The sequence below is a fragment of the Tachysurus fulvidraco genome, chromosome 21 (assembly GCF_022655615.1).
Source record: "Tachysurus fulvidraco isolate hzauxx_2018 chromosome 21, HZAU_PFXX_2.0, whole genome shotgun sequence".
NCBI lineage: Eukaryota > Metazoa > Chordata > Actinopteri > Siluriformes > Bagridae > Tachysurus > Tachysurus fulvidraco.
Genome location: NC_062538.1, coordinates 1,677,098 through 1,699,974, shown reverse-complemented (window position 1 = coordinate 1,699,974; position 22,877 = coordinate 1,677,098). Strand labels below are relative to the sequence as shown.

Below are 22,877 nucleotides of genomic sequence, written 5' to 3'. Positions count from 1 at the left end.
CATTTGCATATTGTTGATCTAAAAAAGCTATAAATAATAATAAAAATAAGCTATGTTGACACTTTGAGCGGCCATGTATTTTTAACCTGACGCCACTCTCTGAACTAGCGGACATCCTTTTCCTTAGTCAGATTTTACGTTTACAGTTTTAACTATTAACTCTTTATGTAAACTATATATAAACATTTTAATAATAAATCACACCACGTTTACAACAAAACATGCTGCTAGAGGGTCAATATTTGGTCAAGCGTGCTGACCATGCTAATATCTTTTTGCTGTTAGTCGCAAACACTTCCACATTGGAGAAAGAAGAAGAAAATAATAAAAGGAAGGAGCCCCGTTGTATAATAAGTAGCTTTAAATAACCGTTCAGGCCAGGCAGAGTCGAGCTGCACACTAAGCCTTGGTGATAAGTGTAGACAGCTGAGTTGAGCCTCGCTCTGTTGTTATGCCCTGTAAATTAGCATGTGGAGGTGGAGAACACCAAATACGGTTTAGGACGGAAACTAAAAATAGGTTGTCAGACACCGGATTCAGTCAACGTCTATGAGGCCTTAAAGGGATTTAACGCAGTAAACATCAGACGGTAGGAAACTTAAACAAAGTGTTGTGTTTTGTTTGTTTTTTTTGCCCTGTGATTTTAAATTTCTTTCAGTTTGTCTGATATTTTTGTTTAGATTTGAAAACGCTTTAAAAACTCGGATGATTAGAATTTTAGACTAATCCTGCAGAATACTTCAAGGTGATGGATTGTCTGGAGTGTGTGTGTGTGTGTGTGTGTGTGTGTGTGTGTGGGAAAGGAACAATGGGACAGTGAATATCTGCCACGCTTTGATTAGAGAACGAAGACGCATTTTATCGTGCATGAGATTCTCACAACGCCGGCTCTCGTAATTTGAACGGTTTATAGAACGGTTTATAAAACGGTCATATTCTATTCCTCGTTCCATTTTATATGAGCTAATAATCGATTTTTAATATTACTTTGGAAAAAAAAAATCACAGCGTACTCATTATCCTTAATACAGTATATAACTCTCGCACGACTCAGTAAGACCCATGTTCCAGTTTTCCGCGAGTCTCTTTAGATTTAAAGGGAAATGAAGTGAAATAATGTGATTAAATTAAACAACATCGTTCTCATTAGTTTAGATTAGATTTCAAATCCTCTTCCGTATCTGATATATTCATTTGTTACGTTTCTTCCTCAGAAGGAAAGAGGACTTCTTTTTAATCCGAAATGATTATAAATATGGAATATTTTTTATCTATGTTGTGAAGATATTAATAGATGTACAATGTATAATGAATGCATTATATTATTTATATATATATATATATATATATATATATATATATATATATATATACTTATATATATATATATATAATATTATACTTTTTTTCTGCTACAAATTGTGCTTAATTGGTACAGTCTTTACATTACTTATATACTTTAGAATTTTCCTAATATAAAGTGCATAAAGTATGTATTTAAAATAGACTAGCATTAAGGAGCTAGTTTCAGATCATCAGACTAGCATTAAGGAGCTAGCGTCGGATCATCAGACTAGCATTAGTGAGCAAGAATCTGATTAGCAGACTAGCATCGAGGAACTAGCGTTGAATCATCAGACTGGCATTAAGGAGATAGCGTCAGGTCATCAGACTAACATTAAGGAGCTAGTGTCAGATCATCTGACTAGTATAAAGGAGCTAGCGATGAATCATCAGAGTAACATTGAGAAGCTAGCATCAGATCATCCGACTATGATTAAAGAGCTAGCATCAGATCATCAGACTATGATTAAAGAGCTAGCATCAGATCATCAGACTAACATTGAGGAGCTAGCGTCAGATCGTCAGATTAACATTAAGGAGCTAGCGTCAGATCGTCAGATTAACATTAAGGAGCTAGCGTCAGATCGTCAGATTAACATTAAGGAGCTAGCGTCAGATCGTCAGACTAACATTAAGGAGCTAGCGTCAGATCGTCAGATTAACATTAAGGAGCTAGCATTCTTACTTATTATGGAATTAGTTGCACATTAAATAAAATCACAAACTAACCATAGCTATACTTAAAATTTAATAGAAATAAAATTTAATTTGAAATTAAATTAAAATGAAATGATCTGTACATGAAATGAAATGTAATTAGAAAATATATTTTATATAGAATTTAATAAAATGGAATAAAATAAATGGAATGGAATCAGTTAAACAGCATGGAGGTGAAAGAAACAATAGAGTGTCTGATAATAAGATACTTCATAAAACTTGTGAAACTTGTGAAACTCAGTGTGTACAGGATTTGTGTGTGTCGTGTTCTCGTTTAAATGGATTATTCGTTAGTGAAGCTGTAAGTACAGTAAAGTGTGTTGTTACACAATGAGCTTGTATTACTCACTCAACGCTTTCTCTGCTAAACCCAGTTCTACAGGGTTCTTTAGCTTTATAAGCATGACGTACGTCACATAGGGTAGCGTACGTCTAGGGTATCAGGGTTGTGTCATCTTCATCTGTTATTTTTATCATCACCATCATCATCATCATCATCATCCTCCACGAGATACCAAAAATATAATCTGGCACTTATATGCCTTTATAAACCTCTCCAAGAGTTTTTTTTTTCTTTTCCTTTTTCCTTTCCTTTGTGCATCTGAGCTGTTTTCTGGTCCTCATGTCTGTGTTACTGTTTATGGATTATTGTTATTTTTTTGCACATCGAGTAAATTTTTTTTTGCACATTTTCCTGGAGTTAGATTAATCAGTGTCACACAAATTCAGCCTCTCGAGTATCGAATATTAAAGATGAACATTTCCTGTCTTTTATTATACATTATTCTTTATTCTTCCATAAAGAGTTAGGCTTTAATTAAACCTGACAGTGATTGATTTTTTTCGGTGCAGGTGCTAGCATATAGCACCGGCGTTAAACAGTGAACCTGCGAGTACCACAGAGCCTCGTGTTTAACCGTCTGAACCCCCGACGCTAGCTGTGTTTAGCATTCCATCGACGCCTGTGGTGCAAAAGCAAAAAGGAGCCAGATGTCGTTTTGTAAGCTCATGAATTCATGTATGTTACAAACACGACCTTCCTGTCCGATGTGTACAGCGGCGCCGAGAGCAGACCTCCCAAAGTGACTGTGTTAATGGGCCGAGTATAAAATCCTCTGGTCCTCAGGATTTGTGCAGATCAGACAGATACTTATAAAATCCATGACTTTTCTGTCTTGTCTGGCTCCAGTCCAGTGGGATAAATCATAGGGTTGAATCTCTCTCTCTCTCTCTCTCTCTCTCTCTCTCTCTCTCTCTCTCTCTCTCTCTCTCTCTCTCTATTTCCTGACAGCATTCCAAAAAAGGGCAAGCACAAGACAAGTGTATCAGCCATCCAAAGCTTTGACAGATCCATGTAGTCTTAAATGAAACGTACGAGCTGCAGAGGTGCCGAAAAGATATAGATCATGTGTCAAAAACTTTTCTGGAAGTATCACGGCCAAAAACGTTCTCAAGGCGGTGAATGATTTGAACAGAATATGAAATTACGTGTCATGTTTTCATGTAAACTTTCATAACTCATGTTGCCTGAAAAATCCTCATTATATTTACTATTATGGGGCACGGTGGCTTAGCGGTTAGCACGTTCGCCTCACACCTCCAGGGTTGGGGGTTCGATTCCCACCTCCGCCTTGTGTGTGTGTGTGGACTTTGTATGTTCTCCCCGTGCCTCGGGGGTTTCCTCCGGGTACTCCGGTTTCCTCCCCCGGTCCAAAGACATGCATGGTAGGTTTATTGGCATCTCTGGAAAATTGACCGTAGTGTGTGTGTGTGTGAATGAGAGTGTGTGCGCCCTGTGATGGGTTGGCACTCCGTCCAGGGTGTATCCTGCCTCGATGTCCGATGACGCCTGAGACAGTAGTTCGGATAAGCGGTAGGAAATAAATGAATGAATGAATATTTACTATTAGCTCAAGTCTGACTAGAGGCATGTCCCAAATTGAATACTTATACACTATCAAGTGCACTTAAAGTACCCGGATGTTTCACTAATTCAAGCGTGGACACTTCATTTGCTCGACATTAAAAGCTTTGCTTATGCTTATTAAAAGAGCGAAGCTAACGGACACTCCGGCTAACGGGTCGTCTTCAAAATGTCTTTTAACGAGCACATGTCGTGTGACTTTATTTTATTCTTTTAGCTCCACTTCCACATACCAGTATACATAGTGCACAGTGTAAGTACGTAGCGTGAAACAGTACAACGTTTGGGACGTGACTTCTCCGCCTGTGCGACATTAAACTACGATCAGAGAGCACACGAAGTTCAGAACACGTGGTTCGCTTGTTCATCTACATCGAGCTGGATGAGAGGAATATAAGTGTAAAAGATATAAAGGTTTTTTCTTTTTCTTTTTTCTGAATTGTCTTTTAATAAGATTAATGTATTCAAGTACGACAAAAATGCACCAAGTATAGAAACGTTACTGTGCCAGAGACATGTGCGTGGACGTGTCTGTGTGTGTGTGTGTGTGTGTGTGTGTGTGTGTGTGTGTGTGTGTGTGTGTCAGTGTCTGTTTGAAGGGATGTCAACCATGAAAGTGCAAATATAGAACACACCATTAGAGAGTGTTGGCCTGCGGGGCTGTGAATAGAAGCAGGCCACTGAGGAAATCCAGACACGCCGTCCGCTTCTTTAAACAACTCACCGATGCTGAGCTCATGAGTGTGTGTGTTTGTGTGTGTGTGTGTGTGTGTGTGTGTGTGTACATATTTGCAGTATATGCAGTTGTTTGCCAACTTTCAGCAGAAGTCATTTACCTATTCCTTATTTTCCCCAGCACGAGGCTGTCTCAGAAGTTTGAGTAAATTCACTTCCTTGTTCACTTCAGCCAACTCAGATTAATTTTAGAGTAGAAAATAATAAATAAATAAAAAAACAGGTCCCTAATGCATATTACAGGCTCGGAAATAAAATCTCTGAAGCATAATCTCAGCAGCGACAGACGAGCTCCTTTAAAATAGATGATACGAGCAGACGAAGAGTTTCTACATCTATCCTTGTTATGTACAAAAAACAAACTAAAAAACATGATATATCTACAGTGGACCTGGAGCTAGCATCAGATCAGCAGATTAACATTAAGGAGCTAGCGTCAGATCCTCAGATTAACATTAAGGAGCTAGTGTCAGATCAGCAGACCAGCGTTAACGAACTAGCGTCAGATCCTCAGACTAACATTAAGGAGCTAGTGTCAGATCCTCAGACTAACATTATAATGAGACCAGCGTTAAGGAGATCATAAGATCGGCATTTCAGAGCTAGAGTCAGATCATCAGATTAAAGTTAAGGAGCTAGCATCAGATCATTAGACCAGCATTAAGGAGCTCACATCAGATTAGCATTTCGCAGCTAGCATCAGATCATCAGACAAGCAGTGACAGCTTTGTGGAGCAGTGATTCAATCTAACAACCTTCTGATTAGAAGTCCAACACCCTATCCACTAGTGTACCACATCCCTCATGAGCATCAGATGATCAGAGCTAGAGATCATCAGGATCACCATCATGCACTTTGTCTTCATCAAAAACTATCCAAAATGGATCGTTTTCCAATTAAACTTGATGCACTGATCCAGATGATGTTTTTGTTTTTCCACTTGAGCTCGTCTGAAGAATCGTTAGTTGGACTTCGATGTTCACCATTTAAAGGTACGTATTTCTTTGGCAACTTTTCCCAGCTGTGATGTTCATGCTATTAGCTCAATACCTGTTTATTTAGCATTAGCAAGCGATGTGTAATACAGCAACACAGTAGATGAAATGGTTGCGCCAAACGGTTTCAGTTTCCTCCTCTCTGTGTGCTTTATGTACACGGTCTGAGTCAGGAGCTCTGAACCTTTACTGTAGTGAAATGGTCATGAAAGCCTCCTGGTCGATGCAGAGCACGTGTGAACGGATGGGAGGATGATGGGATATGTCAATTTCCACGAGCTGAAAAAGACAAAGTGCCATGGACATGCCTTTAATGTTCTCTTCCTGAAAAAAAAGTCAGCTGTGCTAGCCTGGCTAAAACGAAGCTCTGTAATCCAGCGGCTTGCTGCAAAAACAACAATAAACATGCGACATGTTTGGATTTAATGCTTGAAATTTTATTGCGAGTTTCGCCACAGGCGGAAAAGATGGAAGACCGCAGCTATCAGTGTACACGACTTTCAGTTATAACACTCTGACTCGGCCGGTGATGCATCGACTTAATAAAATATTATAATGCACCATAAACACCATAAACAGATCCGCTGGCGTCGGTCCAGCGGATGAATCATGACGTGAAAATCTCTCAGCAACTATATAGATGCCACTATAAATACTGAACGTCATTCAGTGGCATATGGAGTACGGGGCTACATTCAGAATACGACTTTTTTTTTCATCATAGCTCGTGATCAGAGATTGTTACTGGACAATAGAAGAAATAAAATGCCAAATTTGCCCAAAAGAGCTAAAATTTCTAATTTAGTTTGGTTTGTTTTTTCTCCTTTTTTTTTTCTTACAATAGCTCCAAGTTAAAATTCATACTTGGTGTATGTTTGTAGAGCAAAACTTGATGATTTTCTTCTACAAAAACCTAGAGATAAACGTCATCAAGCTTCATCAGATGACATTCTATTAATTTTGGTAAAAAGCAATAAAACAAAACTAAAACACAAAAATAAACATTTGTCTGAAAGTTTCTCGTCTGGAAAATTAATTAATTAATTAATTCATTCATTCATTCTTCTACCGCTTATCCGAACTTCTCGGGGTCATCGGGGTCATTGGCAACCCATCACAGGGCACACACACACACACACACTACGGACAATTTTCCAGAGATGCCAATCAACCTACCATGCATGTCTTTGGACCGGGGGAGGAAACCGGAGTACCCGGAGGAAACCCCCGAGGCAGGGGGAGAACATGCAAACTCCACACACACAAGGTGGAGGCGGGAATCTAACCCGCAACCCTGGAGGTGTGAGGCGAACGTGCTAATCGCGAACTGCCCCCCTCCCCCGCCCCCCCACGATCATCATGTGAATGGAAACAAATCAATTCTCCCAAAAATAAATAAACAAATAAATAAATAAATACAAATTCACCAGCAGGAAGATTCATCCCAACTCACACATCCTCACACACATACACGTACAGTACGTATCCCACGAGGCTCAGCTCTGAACTGTTTATCGTCGGTCTTTAATTAGACCTCCGGCTGCTCCTTGCGGTTCTCTTCAGTTTTTTTCCCATCCTCACTAACACACTCACACTTTAGGCTTCTCGGCTTTTTATAGGCGATGTTATAAATAATAGCTCCGAGTGACTCGTCGGTTTTAACGTCTTACCGTTTCAGATAATATAAGAGATCGTGTTGGAAGTTTACTGTCTTCATTTTAGATTATATTTGCGTTGACGTTGTAGCCGAAAGCACATCGATTGACTTCCAGCTCATCCTAGTTTTATTTTCTGTCCTGAATGTACTGAATGTTATTAATGCTGTTTGTTTTCCGTCAGTGCTGAGGCTGACCTTTCTGACCCTGCAGTCACGGTGCAGAACATTGCCGTGTCCTCCTCCGTCTGTTACGCCGTGTTTGGCCTGTATGACCAGAAATACTGCTGAGAAATGTACAGTATCGGAGAAAAACACTTTACTTATGAGGATGTACAAGCCCGTAACACCATCTGACATCATGTTATGAGCTTTTTATCCCAAAGAGAGCGGAGTAAGGTGGTATTTATCGAGTCTATGGACTGACGTCAGGACGTCAGAATGTGACGATAATGAATTCATTTGCATTGTGATGATGACTGAAATTGTAAACCTTAACCTTTGTTAAATAAAGTGTTAACTCCCTAGAAACGCTATATTTAAACTGTTATTACATCGTACTGTTATAGAGTTCATATTTTATTTACTTTAATAGCATCATGATGACTCATGACTCCTTACAGTATGTAATAGTGTTATATATCTTTTTTTGTCATGTTCATGCATCAGCCTTAGAGTTTATGATGTTTTCATGGAAATTTCACCTTTGTTTCTTATTAGTCTTGATTTCTCATTCGTCGACTGATCGTTTGCAGTTCAAAGACATGCATGGTAGGTTGATTGGCATCTCTGGAATATTGTCCGTAGTGTGTGTGTGTGTGTGTGTGTGTGTGTGTGTGTGTGTGTGTGTGTGAGTGAATGAGAGTGTGTGTGTGCCCTGTGATGGGTTGGCACTCCGTCCAGGGTGTATCCTGCCTCGATGCCCGATGACGCCTGAGATAGGCACAGGCTCCCCGTGACCCGAGAAGTTCGGATAAGCGGTAGAAGATGAATGAATAATAATAATAAATAATAATAATTATTATTATTATAGTTTTTCTAGAAGAAATGACTTGTTATGTAAAAACCTGAATGGTTAAAGAATAAAAACAAATCCAACATGATTCCCGGTGGCCCACTGTATCACCGTACCTCCAGTTCTCTTGGCAGAACAGACAGTTCTCACTAAACTTCTCAAACCAAACAATCCTTCCTTCCTCCACATCTTTCTCTTATTTCACAAAGTTACATAATAGAAAGCTGTCAGGATTTAAGGATCAGGCAAACATCATCTGTTAGTTAGTTAGTTAGTTAGTTAGTTAGTTAGTGAGTGAGCCTCGTTCTCACCTGCCATTGATCGCGATCGATTAGTTTGCACGGCGATACATCAAGCAAAGAACAGATGGTGAGCGATAGAAGAGGCGTAGTGAACGATTCGTCGATTCTAAGAGCCGTACACTCTCGACATTCTCACCGTAGTCAGGATGGAAAACTGGCACAACTTTTTTAACCTCAACAAAGGTTTTATATAATCTCTATATGGTCTGATAACCGCTAGGATTAAGTAAAGTGCTACCAGAAATTCGAAAGTGTTCTGTTATTCATTATTGAATCATTTCCTGGTACTGAGTCAGAGGTATATTGTGACAAGCTTAATAAAATCTTTAACATGGAATTTATTTCACCTGTGATGTGACTTCACATATCAGCACTTATAACACTTCATGTCATATCGTGCCACTTCACTATTATTTTAATAACTCTGTATTTTTTTTTTTACCCGTCGCTGAAACGAATAGAAGCAGGAGCACAAATCTGAAGGTGTATATTATTTCTAGGACTGAGAATGTATTAGAGCTCAAATGAATCTTTATCTCCTTCAGAGAACCCGATTCAAAACAGACAAGTTACATCACTCTGCTCTCGCATGATAAGGAACCGTCTTCGCTCCGAACGCAGGTCGAATCCTCCAGACTTAAGTGACGGAGCAGGCCGATGTTTAATACCGATCCACTTTCCTGCTTTTCTTCTCTTCCCAAAAGGAGACGTGACGAGGCTGATGTGATTTATTCTTTTGTACTTTAGCGATGCGCCCTATGGGGTTGAAGCCAAGAATTACTGGCAAAAAATTTTTTTTAATCAAGTCAGATGGGTGAGGGTGATGTGAGGGTTGCTCATTTATTATACGGTTAATCCATTACGTTCGTCCAGGTCGTGCAGGGGAGAAACGATGAAATTTGTTTTTAGAAAAAAGAAAAAATGGTTATGATCATTAATGATATTAACAGGAGTCACTGAAGGAAAAGACTTCAGTCAAAACAAACAGTTATTCATTCGTCGTGAAAACGAAGAGGGTTAAATCCAAGGTTTTTATGTATGGAAATGCAGTGATGGACTGAAAGGAGGGAACGGAGGGAACTTTACGGAATGAGGGATGATCTGCTAATATTTGTGTCTGTTGCTAGGGGTCGTTCACTGTGACACCTTCACATCTTCTGCCATTCAGCTGGAGACAGAGAGCCACATGAATTCCATCATTGGGGCATTTTTAAGTCAAACTGAACTTCTCGTGTGTTTGTGTGTGTGTGTGTGTGTGTGTGTGTGTGTGTGTGTGTGTGTGTGTGTGTGTGTGAGTGAATGTTTGCATTCTGCTGAATTCTTTCTAGTGGGTCCAAATCGGTCTGTGATGCTAAAATTTACGAAGTCAACTTGTGTTACACTGCCATGTGGAGCAGCAGGAGCAGCAGTTCAAACGACATCTATCTTACTCCATTGATTTTTCTCTTATTCTTATCAATTTCTTATTATAACCTTTCTGTTTCTGACTCTATCACATCATTGTATTCAGCAAAACAGGTAACCACTGTTGTCTGTAGACATTTCTACATTTTGCTGCATTTGAAATAGTCTGCAAATATGCGGCGTGGTAAAGAGAATAAACAATTTTTAAGATGAATAAAACTCTGTAAGACTGAGGTCTGTGAACTGAAATTCAGTTCTTTTTTGTAAGCTCCTGAAAGACATTCATGATTCATGTATTGTTTACTAGATACAAGACATCAGTTCACATCTCGCCTGAAGTAATTGCATGATTTTTTTTAAGACTGCAGTGAAAACGTATAATTTAAGGAAACACTCAGCTTCACTAAGAATGAAACTAAAAACTATTCGGACGTGCAGGAGGAAAGACGTCCCGGAGACCGAAGGAATTTCAGTTAATAGCATGAACGAGATGAAAACCAGGAAACGAGTCAGTAAAGAATAAGACTTGTGCTTAACAAAAAGAAAGCATACTATAACTTTGGCAGGAGGAGAAGAAACAACAGGAAAGAAATGACTATATTAATCACAGTGAGACATTACAGGACAGGACAGGATAATAGGATAATCAACCAAATAGAACAAAAGCAAAGTACATGTTGTGATATTCAAAAAAGCTACGCAAAATGTGTTCAGTGCCATTGTGTTCATGCAGTGATTATTATCTCGAAATATGAACTGTGCTAACAGAGGTTTGTACACTGTATGGTCAAAAGTATATGGACACAAATCTCATCCAGATTTAACCCCCATAAGCACCACCCTTCTCTTCTCTTCTCTTCTCTCCTCTTCTCTTCTCTTCTCTTCTCTTCTCTCGTGTGAAGTGTTTGCACTAGATGTTGGAGTGTACAGTATCTGTGTGGGTTTGTGTTCATTCAGCTACAAGATCATCAGTGAGATCAGACTCTGATGTCGGGATGTTGACGAGACTCCAGTTCCAGTTCATCCCAAAGGTGTTCAGTGGTGTTGAGGTCAGATTCAAGGCTCTGTGCAGGACACTCGACGTTCTTCTACTTTCTCCGACCTTCATCTTCGCACCATGTCTTCATAGAGCTGCTTTGTGGCATTCATGATATTTGCAGATGATGATCTTCTTTTGGCACCATCCAAAATGGACTTGAAGCCACCTGAAAGTCCAAGTCCATGGGTTTCAAAAGGAAAGGACTTGGATGCTCTCTTCAGGTTAGGGGAGAGACCTTGCCCCGAATGTGGAGGCATTTAAATATCTTTGGATCTGATGGAAAAAGAGTAAGAAATGGATTAAATAGCTCTGAAGGATTACAGAAGGTGGAAATGAAGTTCCTCCACAGGGTTACTGGGCTTAATTTTTCAATGATTCTGGCAACAGGGGAGAAAACTCAGAATCCCCTAAATCGTTTGGCCCATGTTCGGCTTCTGGTAGAGATGGATCTAACACCGAGAAGGACTCTCTGGCAATTCCAGGATCCACTGGGAAGATGATATCCCAGTCGGTTTGGGAAAACCCTTTGATCAGCAAGAAGGACCTGGATTTTGTAGCATCAGATAGAGAAGCCTGGATTGACTTTTTTAACCTGTTGCCCCAAACATCCTTTAATTATTTAAGATGTTTGTTATGTTTAGCCTGAATTGCCTGAGTAGAATGCTGTCACTGATGGGCCTACTATCTATCTCTGTACCTAACACAAGCAAGAGTGTAATAAAGAAGAGATTTCTATGACAGAGATGTCTGTATGCGGTGTGTGTTCAGATAAATCACTGTTTGATTTGAGAATTAGGGTCTGAAGTGTCTGTGGTCTCACTTCTATCTTTTTAGTCAAGTGTCTCTTAGCAAACTCTTTTATCCTACGGCAATCCCTCTTAACCTTGTCTCTGAACACCCCCCCCCCTCTCTCACTCTTTCTCTCTCTCTCTCTCTCTCTCTCTCTCTCTCTCTCTCTCTCTCTCTCTCTCTCTCTTTCGCTTTTGGATTTTTTTCTCTCTTCAAATCATGATCTCCTCTGCTGCAAAGAAAACTCCACCTACTCAGTGCTGCTAATGTAGTCACTGACAGTGCGAGCTCTCTCGCTCTTTTCTCTCCTCTCCTGCTCTCTTCTCTCCCTGACTCTCACTCTGCATTCATTTGCTCGCTTTCTGCCTCCATCCTTCCCTCCCTACCTCCCTCTTTCTCTCTCTCCCTCCCTCCCTCCCTCCCTCTCTCGTTTTTCTCTCCAGCTCCCTCGTGCACTGTTCGCTCCAGTCCAGGATAAATAAGGGCAGCTAGAAGGATGTGGGGGGGAAAGAGAGATGGAGGCGCTTGCGGACGGAGCACGATGTTGAGGCGACTCTCGCTCGTCGAGTCTCGGCTCTGAGGATTACGGACGCTCTCTCATCTGTTCCTCTGTCACTCCACCATTCCATCACTCACTGGAGGATGCACAGTTCTGGTTGCACTTCTCTTTCTGACAGGACTACCGCACTTTATCGGCTGTTTGGTGCCCGAGAACGACTCGTAGAAGAGATCATAAGCTGCTCAAGCCGCTGAGACTCATGGATCCAGAGTCCCGACTTTGGTAGACGTCTCCACTTCTTCATCCCCCCTTTTTCACTAGCTTGGCATTCTTTCGTTGCCAGGCAAAGACAAATAGAGGTGGCAGTTTTCCAACTCCATGTATTTCTGACTCGTTCGAGGCTGCGATAGTCGGCATCTGACAAAGAGGTAGGAGTTTAAACATCACCGTTCTCCATTCTGTCTGAATCAAATATCTCTCTGTGACCAAACAAGTGCCTCAGTATATTCGGTTGCTTCAAATCTTGCTTCAACTTCTAAGACCTGTATGCATAGTATCTTGTAGTATGCAGATGTTTCACTTTGTGAGAAAGATGGAAGTGATTAAAATCTTTCCTTCTCAGCCCCATCTGTTGTATCGTTTAAATGAGCCACATGGAGACTCCAGAAGATGAAAGCCACAGGGCTTTCCAATGTTACACGGGATCTTTCGGGCTCAGGTGTTGTCTGACAGGGCAGCAATTCTGGCATAAGGACAGAATGAGTTTTATCTGAGGCTGTGCCTTGCTAGTTTGGATGAGAAGCTCTCTCTCTCTCTCTCTCTCTCTCTCTCTCTCTCTCTCTCTCTCTCTCTCTCTCTCTCTCTCTCTCTCTCTCTCTCTGCAGAGAGAATGTAGGGACCTTGTATGTATTTCTTTTCTTTGTGTATGTGATGACTTTCACACTCCACAAAGTGCTCTTTCTACTCCTGTTTTTCACTTAAAGCATCAAACAGAAAAGCATTTTTAAAACGAAATTTTAAACCTCGGACTTGAAACGAGCGGTCGGGAGGAGGATCGACCGGAGAATTTAATAAGACGTGTCATAGGAAAACTTGCAGCCTGCCTGGATTTGTAAGAGACTTGAAATGAATGACTTGAATGAAATCAATCAAGAAAGAAATTAAAAGATTTTCTTCGATATCTGCTAACGAGCCTCATCTCGCTAACTAGCGAGGTTGGAATGTTTGATTAAATTTTTCAAAGAGAAGTATGTGCACTAAAACGCCAACATGACTCTGTGACACGCTGACACATGAAGTGTCAATGCTAATAACGTGTTTACTCTCCTGTTAGCTTTCGGGCAGGTTAGATGTAGCTAGCAGAATATGTCTGTCCTGGAATTCTTCTTTAACTTCCTGTTACGACGATTTCTTGATCATGTGTAAATTTCTGTGTGTTATTTCATATTAATTTCCATCACCTAAAGGGAAGGGAAGGAAAGTGGAGTTTGGTTTTCACTCTAATTAGAAGAGCTTGGTTTAATTGCTGGCTTTTGAAGCCGGTTGAAGATGAAGTTAGACCCGACTATGCAAAACCAGATAACTTTAAACCTTTTTTTTTGTTGTTGCATTTGTTGTTGAGGAAAAAAACTTGTCAGGTTATGAAAGGAGTAATTGCTGAGTAGAAACCAAACAAGAAGTTCATGATATTATCTGGGAGCTCTGTGGAACGTTATCTCCAATGTAGCTGATTAATTTTTCAAAACAAGAAAGTCTTTACCAAATCAAAGGGGACACGGTGGCTTAGCGGTTAGCACGTTCGCCTCACATCTCTAGGGTTGGGGGTTCGATTCCCACCTCCGCCTTGTGTGTGTGGAGTTTGCATGATCTCCCCGTGCCTCGGGGGTTTCCTCCGGGTACTCCGGTTTCCTTCCCCGGTCCAAAGACATGCATGGTAGGTTGATTGGCATCTCTGGAAAATTGTCCGTAGTGTGTGTGTGTGTGTGTGTGTGAGTGTGTGTGCCCTGTGATGGGTTGGCACTCCGTCCAGGGTGTATCCTGCCTCGATGCCCGATGACGCCTGAGATAGGCACAGGCTCCCCGTGACCCGAGAAATTTGGATAAGCGGTAGAAAATAAATGAATGAATAAACTATACACACTATGACAGTGTAATGCTTTTCAACGGTCCTTAAAATGTCCTAAATATAGAATAACAAAAAGAATAAAATAGTTAGAATGAAAATAGAAATCAATTTTCCTGTACAAGCAAAGAGTAAAAAATTGTCTACAAAATATTAAAAAACAAAGCAATTTTCATCTTCATATTGTTTCTATCTATCTATCTATCTATCTATCTATCTATCTATCTATCTATCTATCTATCTATCTATCTATCTATCTATCTATCTATCTATCATACTATTTTGAATATTAAATATTTCTATTGTGAAAAACAAGCGATAATTTTTGTAAAGATTACGATTTTTCTGTAATCATCCACAATTTATTTTAATTTCCGAATTTTTTTTGTAACATTCCAGAAATATCTGAAACTCCTAAAACTAACGTATTGTATCACTAAATAGCATAAAGTCAGTTTATATCACATTGTATTGCAGCGTGTGAGATTTGTAAGATGTTTGTTTAGACAAAAAACAAATTTTGGAATTTCGAATAAAATTATTTTCACGTGCAGAAAATTTTCGAACCAATTTAACAAACTGTCAAAATTTGACTCTGTCTCCGGTCATGATATTAAATGTGTGAATAAAATCTACTATAATTTAGTGCACAAACTATTAGGACTGGGCAATGCATCATTTCACAAGGTCTCATTTATGAACTAAGAAATATTTATCTGTTCCATCCACAAATAAAATTCTCGCTTCTTCACAGCTACGTAAATTAGTCTACTGAGTTAGTAACATTTCAGTCGCAAGCTGATAAAATGAACCTTATGGTATCGTATTGTATCGGATTCAATATTATCGTCAAATAGTATTGAGTCATTTTCTTAAGAATCAAAATAGTAACGTAGATCATTTAGAATGATCGCAGAGTGACAAAATGTTTCCTTGTGAACTGAAATTGTTTCGTTTCGTTTGAGATTCTGTGGTAACATCAAATATCGAATCTTTGCCTTACAAATTGTGAACGTATCGTAGCAGATTCGGTGGCATCCCCAAACAGCATAGAGTAATTTTTATAAGAATAAAAATCGTATCGTATCGTATCGCAGACGATTAAATAATATCATTAATTATTGAATTAAATAATTAAAAAATAAATAGTATTGAGTCATTTTCTTAAGAATCAAAACCATATATTGAAACATAGAAGAGCGAGTGATATCATCAACCGATAAATCGACCTGAAATTGTATCGTAACCGATTCATCGTATCATCGGGATTCTTAAGAATCAAAATAGTTTCGTAGAAGATTCCGTGGTATCGTGAATTGCACAAATGATACCCGAGTTGTTCCATATCGTGTCAGATTCAGATTCAGATATCGTCAAGTATGGAATTGTTTTCATGCGAACGATTATATTGCATCATATTCATCTGTATCATCAAATAGTACTGAGTCATTTTTAAGAATTAAATTCATATCGTATCGTATCGTATCACAGAAGAATCAGAAGTATCGTAGAATATCGTATCGTGTATTGTATCGGGTCAGATTCAGAAGTATGGACTTGGTGCCTTGTGAACTGAAACCATATCAGATTGAATCTTAATAATCGAGATCGTATCGTACAAGATTCATGAGTATCGACAACTATCCTGTTACTTAATTACTACTGAGTCAACAGGTTGAATTACGCGACCATAAACCTGATTGAAATTCTCTTCACAGACAATCAGTTTGAAACAAACCCCCTTGCACTCACTTCACACCTCATTCTCCTGATGCCAGCAGACTGAGACATCATGTCCCATGTTTCTTAGTGCTTTCTTCCAGGAAACGGTTTCCTCAAAAGTGTCATTTGTCCGAACGTCATAAAAAACACCTTTATAGCAATGGACTCTCTGCAGGATCTGTCACCTTCGAGCCCACGCTGATGTACAATGGTGCAGAAAAAGGCAGCTGGATCAAACCTCCCTCCTCATCCTTCCGTCCACATTCCCGTTCTTATATTATTTATATCTGTCTTTGTCTTGCAAAAGCCATCTTGCAAGTCCATTGAGGGGAAAGAAATCTTTGTCAGTACTGACATTGTGGAAACTCGCGAATGTTTCGGTTTGCTTGAGAGGATGAATGCTTCGGGTGACGGTGCTGTGGAGCGCATTTACATTCTCCTGATTGGTGTCTGCAGAGGTGCATTGACGATTCCATCACCATAACAAACGTCACAACGTGGCTCCAGGCGCAGACTGTAATTCACCCATATAAACAAACAAACAAACAAACAAACAAATAAATAAATAAATAAATAAACAGACAGACAGACAGATAGATAGATAGATAGATAGATAGATAGATAGATAGATAGATAGATAGATAGATAGATAGATAGATAGATAGATAGATAAAATAAATAAATCTAACATGAAATTTCTAAGAAGGTCGAAGCAATTGTGTGGGTTTGAAAAACTTTACCGAAGAGAAAATGGCCAAAAGTGTTACCAAAAATCTGAGAATTTTTAAAATTGACATTGTCTCAAAGTCACAGAAGTATAGAAACAGAATAAAGTCCAAAAAATAATTATAAATTATTCTGTTCATAATTTCTAAGGTTTAAAATTAAGTTACTACAGTATTTCTCTCTAACCTCCATCCATAATCGACATGCCTGCGGTGACGGTGGTGAGGAAAAAAACACCCATTATTAATGTTCTACTTGGGATGGATGGTAATTTTTGCTAGGAAATGTTTTCATTATTTTATTTGTACGAGAAAACGAGATATCTCATCTTCAATGGATTATCGTACAAATCCAAGATAAGATCGAAAGAAAGGAAAGTAGAAGAATAAAAAATGTCACAGCAATGAAAGAAACCTACAGAAATGAATAAGATATTTAACAGATTTGACCTAGCTAGCTAGTTTAAATACCTAAATTGCAATCTAGACTAGTTAAACTGCTAAACGTAGATCTTACGGTTAGATTAGATTAAGAATAGATGCTTCGATTTTTTTTTTAAGGTCTTCAGGTCTGATGGATAAAAAAATATCAAGCTAGCTAATTTTTAAAAAATGAATTACAGAACATTTCTAGCTAGTTTGCCAAACGTAAAGCTAACAAATTGTAACGGTTGTGTTTCTTATCTACATAAGGAATATTTGGTCAATTCAGCTAAAGATTTAAAATTGTGTCCAGTCAAGTCAGCTGGTGGTTTAGGCAAATTGGCTAGCTTTGAAATATAGCTAGTGAAATAAGCTTGCTAGCTAAATTCTCTTAAGTGCTCTTTCATTCATTCATTCATTTCCTACCGCTTATCCGAACTTCTCGGTTCACGGGGAGCCTGTGCCTATCTCAGGCGTCATCGGGCATCGAGGCAGGATACACCCTGGACGGAGTGCCAACCCATCACAGGGCACACACACACACTCTCATTCACTCACACACACACACACTACGGACAATTTTCCAGAAATGCCAATCAACCTACCATGCATGTCTTTGGACCGGGGGAGGAAACCGGAGTACCCGTAGGAAACCCCCGAGGCACAGGGAGAGCATGCAAACTCCACACACACGAGGCGGAGATGGGAATCGAACCCCCAACCCTGGAGGTGTGAGGCGAACGTGCTAAAATAAGTGCTCTTTTCATTGATCATTTTCCTTTCAAAATGTTTATCCGTCAAATATTAAGATCTAATCTAATCTAAGAAATGTAGAGTACATATGCAGATATTTCTAGCAATTTTCATCGAGCACACACACACACACACACACACACACACACACACACACACACACAAGAAACAAATAACATCTTGTAAAGAAGGAATAATCGATTGTTTACGTGTGCGGGTTGCAGTTAATGGTGTAAGGAAGATCTTCAGGTATGTTAATGTAGGAAAATGGATTCTGGATTATCACATGGACTTTATGACTGATGGTCATATTTACCTGTTGAACGCTTGGCCGCGTTGACTAATGAGCTTCTGGAATTACATTTTCTAATCCCGTTGATCTATTTTTCAGGTTTGAGAGGATCTCACGGTCTTAATAATGGATTACACCCAAAACATGCTTCCAGCAAAACGGGGACATTTCTCTAATTTACAGGATCGCACAATTTATTTTGTCTACGGTGTCATTTTATACACGTTCGCTTCCTGATTTAAAGATCGCGACACAGCTGCTTGTGGAGTTTTCTTTCCTGAATATGTAAAACAAATGAACGGATAGAAATTTACATCCATAGAATCTTCTTTCTTTTTTTTTTTTTTATTAATTTTAAAAACACTGAACCCACTTACGTTCCTCTCAAACCCGATTTTATTTCACCGCCACGCTCGTGTCCGCTTCCATCTGGTATCGGTTTCTCACGTCACAGTCTGGAGCTATTTAGCGCTTTGCAAATATATACGTTGCTGAGATTGATTTTGTCAGAGGAAATGGATGCCCAGGCAGATCTATAAATATACTTGTGAAATTGAATCAGCCCTGGATGTACAGCTGTAGTGCAATTGATTGCTAATATGCTAGTTTAATGCAGGTGTCTGGCTCACAACTCTGCCCGTATTTTCCCGTCGATGAGAAAGTCAACACCAGGCTGACCTTGTGGTCCTGCACCTGCTGTGTTCTCCGAGCGTTCAAGCTATTGTTCGTATTGTAAAGTGGTTTCTAGGAATTCGAGAAATAAGGCACAGAGGTCACTGACCATTTATTTTGTTGTTGATTGTTTGAATATTATTATTTTCTTGGATTGTTCTCATGCTGGGGTCACGGTGGCTTAGCGGTTAGCACGTTTGCCTCACACCTCCAGGGTTGGGGTTCGATTCCCGCCCCGCCTCGTGTGTGTGGAGTTTGCATGTTCTCCCCGTGCCTCGAGGGTTTCCTCCGGGTACTCCGGTTTCCTCCCCCGGTCCAAAGACATGCATGGTAGGTTGATTGGCATCTCTGGAAAATTGTCCGTAGTGTGTGTGTGTGTGAGTGAATGAGAGTGTGTGTGTGCCCTGTGATGGGTTGGCACTCCGTCCAGGGTGTATCCTGCCTCGATGCCCGATGACGCCTGAGATAGGCACAGGCTCCCCGTGACCCGAGTATATACACGTTTATCACATACAGAGATAAAACATTTCTAACGTTAACGTTTAATCTCTGATACCGAGCCTGAAAGCATGAAACGGACGTGGCCTCGTTTGCAGATTTCCGAGATGAGGAACGGGAGACGAGTCGAGACGACGGACTTTATCGTAGATTTTTCTAGACGTTTTCCTCCGGCTCATCCTAACTGCAGCGTCGTGCAAGAATAAAAATAAGAAATAAAACAGATTAAAAGCAATTTGATTAAATAAAAGGAAATAAAAAAGTAAACAACAATCTTCTTGCTTGATGACAGAAAACACTGCTCTTTGTCACTGGAGTGTTGTATATAATAATAATAATAATAATAATAATAATAATAATAATAATAATAATAATAATAATAATAATAAATATTCTGTCAAATTTACTAAATTAACAAGGAGAACTACAACTACTACTTATTATTATTATTATTCATTAATTCATTAATTCATTAATTCATTATTATTGTATTATTATAATAATATTATTATTATCCTGGTCTATATTCAGAGAATTTTGTCTCGGTTTGTCACGATTCTACTTTAAGTCATACAAGACTAGACAGCATCGCTGTCCCCACAGACACGCACACAGTCCTCACACACACACACACACACACACACACACACACACACACACACACACACACACACACACACACACACACACACACACACACACACAGCCATCAAGCCCACAATCTAGCCTCATCTCTCTGCTACCCCCCAAGGGCCTTCTCAGTCTAATGGAATATAGTCTGCTCTCAGATCCACACACTCGCGGAACAATTACACCGACAGTTTCATTTAAGTCCGATCAGCGAGCTGTGCCTGTGGACAGAAGGCCTTTACTGACACCCCAGAAGACAAAAGACAGTCTGTTCTGTCTTTACCTTCATCTTGACTGTATCCCAGCTCCCACAAGAAATGATGATTTCACTCAGAAACAATAAACACACACACACACACACATGTATACAGATATATCATCGTTTACCTTAAACGCGTCGACCACCCGATTTGCATCACTGATATTTTAAGGCTCCGTTCACGCTCATAACTCTGTAATGTTGTAGGTATCATTTAGGAAAACCTGCTCTTTTGTGTAGTATGGAGTCCAATATGGAGGTCGAATCTACCTCAACTGCAGTCTAATGCGGTACGGGAATCCTTCTCCTTCTCCTGTGTTCTCTAAAGCGACTGATCTCTGATCTTTTACTATACTGCAATCCAGAAATATAAATAAAGCGACTCGGTGTCTATGAACAAAAGCTTTTAGTTTGAGATAAACCTTTTAAAAAGAAATCTACACGGCTCCTGAGTGGCGCAACGGAAAAGCGTTTGCTACGTTCATCCATCTTTCCTTCCTTCCTTAAAATGGAGAGCAAAATCAACCATGCTGAATGGGTGGGAGTGGCTTACTGCTTCTCTCCTGTCAGTCACAGTGACGGTAGCCAATCGTAAGCAGCTGTGAGGTCGTGTATGCGGAAGAGGGCAGGCCGGTGTCTCTGAGGAGCGCTAATCATTACACCATTGAAATTGGTGCCAACAATGTTTCGTGTGTTTGCTAATTCTATGCTAAAGAAAATCCAATGAGTTCAATGTCAGCGGTTTGACACATTATTCAATGGTAGTAATTAAGAAAGAGATATTTTTAAGAGCCACAAGAGAAATATCACAACAAATCCTGGAATCTTCTGGAATCGGTCCGTGCTACGCTTTTCAGCTACTCTGTTTGCAGGCTTTGTGAAGATTTCTTTTCTTGACAGGCTGGATTTGATTCCTTTCTCTTTTTTTTGTGCTCCGTGTATTTAGAACAAACAAACAAATCCCTTAAAGCCCGAGGACGGTGCAGCAACGGCGCAGAAAGAGACGGCGAGGAAGTTCAAAAATCCTGTTTCAATGAGATACGTCTCAGGCTGTAGCCATCAAATTCCTGTAACAAACACTCACAAGAGGAAATAGTATCCGGCCGCTAAAGAATCCGGACAATAGGAGAGGAATGAATAGAATGAGTCTTACGTGCTAATCGTTTACGACATCGTTCAGAATTCCAGTTAAATCGAAGACTTACAGAGGATCGTCGGGAAAATAAAGCTACAGGCTACGAGAGTGTTGTTAGCTCGATGAGAGGAAGAATAAAAACCTCTTCATCTCTGTAATACTTTTACGAACTCGTGATCACAAAATATAAGATCAAGTGTTCAATAAATAAGGATATAATAAAATATTATTAATTAAAGCGGGGGTGGGGGTGGGTTTACGGCGGCTTAGCGGTTAGAACGTTCGCCTCACACCTTGGGGGTTCGATTCCCACCTCCACCTTGTGTGTGTGGAGTTTGCATGTTCTCCCCGTGCCTCGGGGGTTTCCTCCGGGTACTCCGGTTTCCTCCCCCGGTCCAAAGACATGCATGGTAGGTTGATTGGCATCTCTGGAAAATTGTCCGTAGTGTGTGTGTGTGTGAGTGAATGAGAGTGTGTGTGTGTGCCCTGTGATGGGTTGGCACTCCGTCCAGGGTGTATCCTGCCTCGATGCCCGATGACGCCTGAGATAGGCACAGGCTCCCCGTGACCCGAGAAGTTCGGATAAGCGGTAGAAGATGAGTGAATGAATAATTAATGCAGAGGTTTCATGACCAAAAAAAAACAAACAAACAGTAAACAAGAGAAATAAATCTAAATTAAATATGTTACATGTACAAAATTACAAAAAAAGGTTATTAGGTTTAAAGATTGAAAAAAAAAAAAAATCTTCCACTCAGAGACTCATCGTCTTGTTTCGTCGTCTAGTAAAAAATATATAAGTAAAAAATAGTTGAATCGGTTAAAAAGCTACGATGCTCTATTACGCTTGCCGTGACTTAGCCAGGACGTGGCTTTGCTTCTAATCAGCACGAGTCCGATCCGATGTAATCTAATCCAGTCTAGTCTAATCCCCTGACACCGAGTGAAGGGTTTACTGCAGTGAGATCTTTACTGATTATGGATTATTTCCTCTGAATGAACACTAAACTGTTTATCTCTTTAACATCAACCTCACTGGATTGTGGGAGTGGATTTAAAACTAATCTCATCTTCCTAATCTCTCTTTTTTATTTATTTATTTATTTATTTATTTGTTTGTTTGTTTGTTTGTTTATTTTAATTTATGGAACAACAAATTAAACCGGAGTCTATTAAGTCCAGTTAAATTAGACTGACATCCTGAGTTCAAACCTTTTATTCTGAG

The 22,877-nt window shown here is 39.7% G+C and overlaps 1 protein-coding gene across 2 annotated transcripts in view; it reads left to right on the top strand.

The window, feature by feature from the left end:
• The first annotated feature begins 463 nt into the window (after positions 1 to 463).
• The window catches only part of sgcd (sarcoglycan, delta (dystrophin-associated glycoprotein)), a 182,246-nt gene continuing 159,832 nt past the window's right edge, over positions 464 to 22,877 (top strand). Inside the window, exon 1 of one of the 2 annotated variants that reach the window (XM_047805808.1) lies at positions 464 to 589. The gene's annotated coding sequence lies outside the window, so the exon portion shown is untranslated. Of the gene's footprint in view, positions 590 to 12,430; positions 12,850 to 22,877 lie in introns of those variants that run through there. The other variant, XM_047805809.1, reaches the window with a different exon arrangement.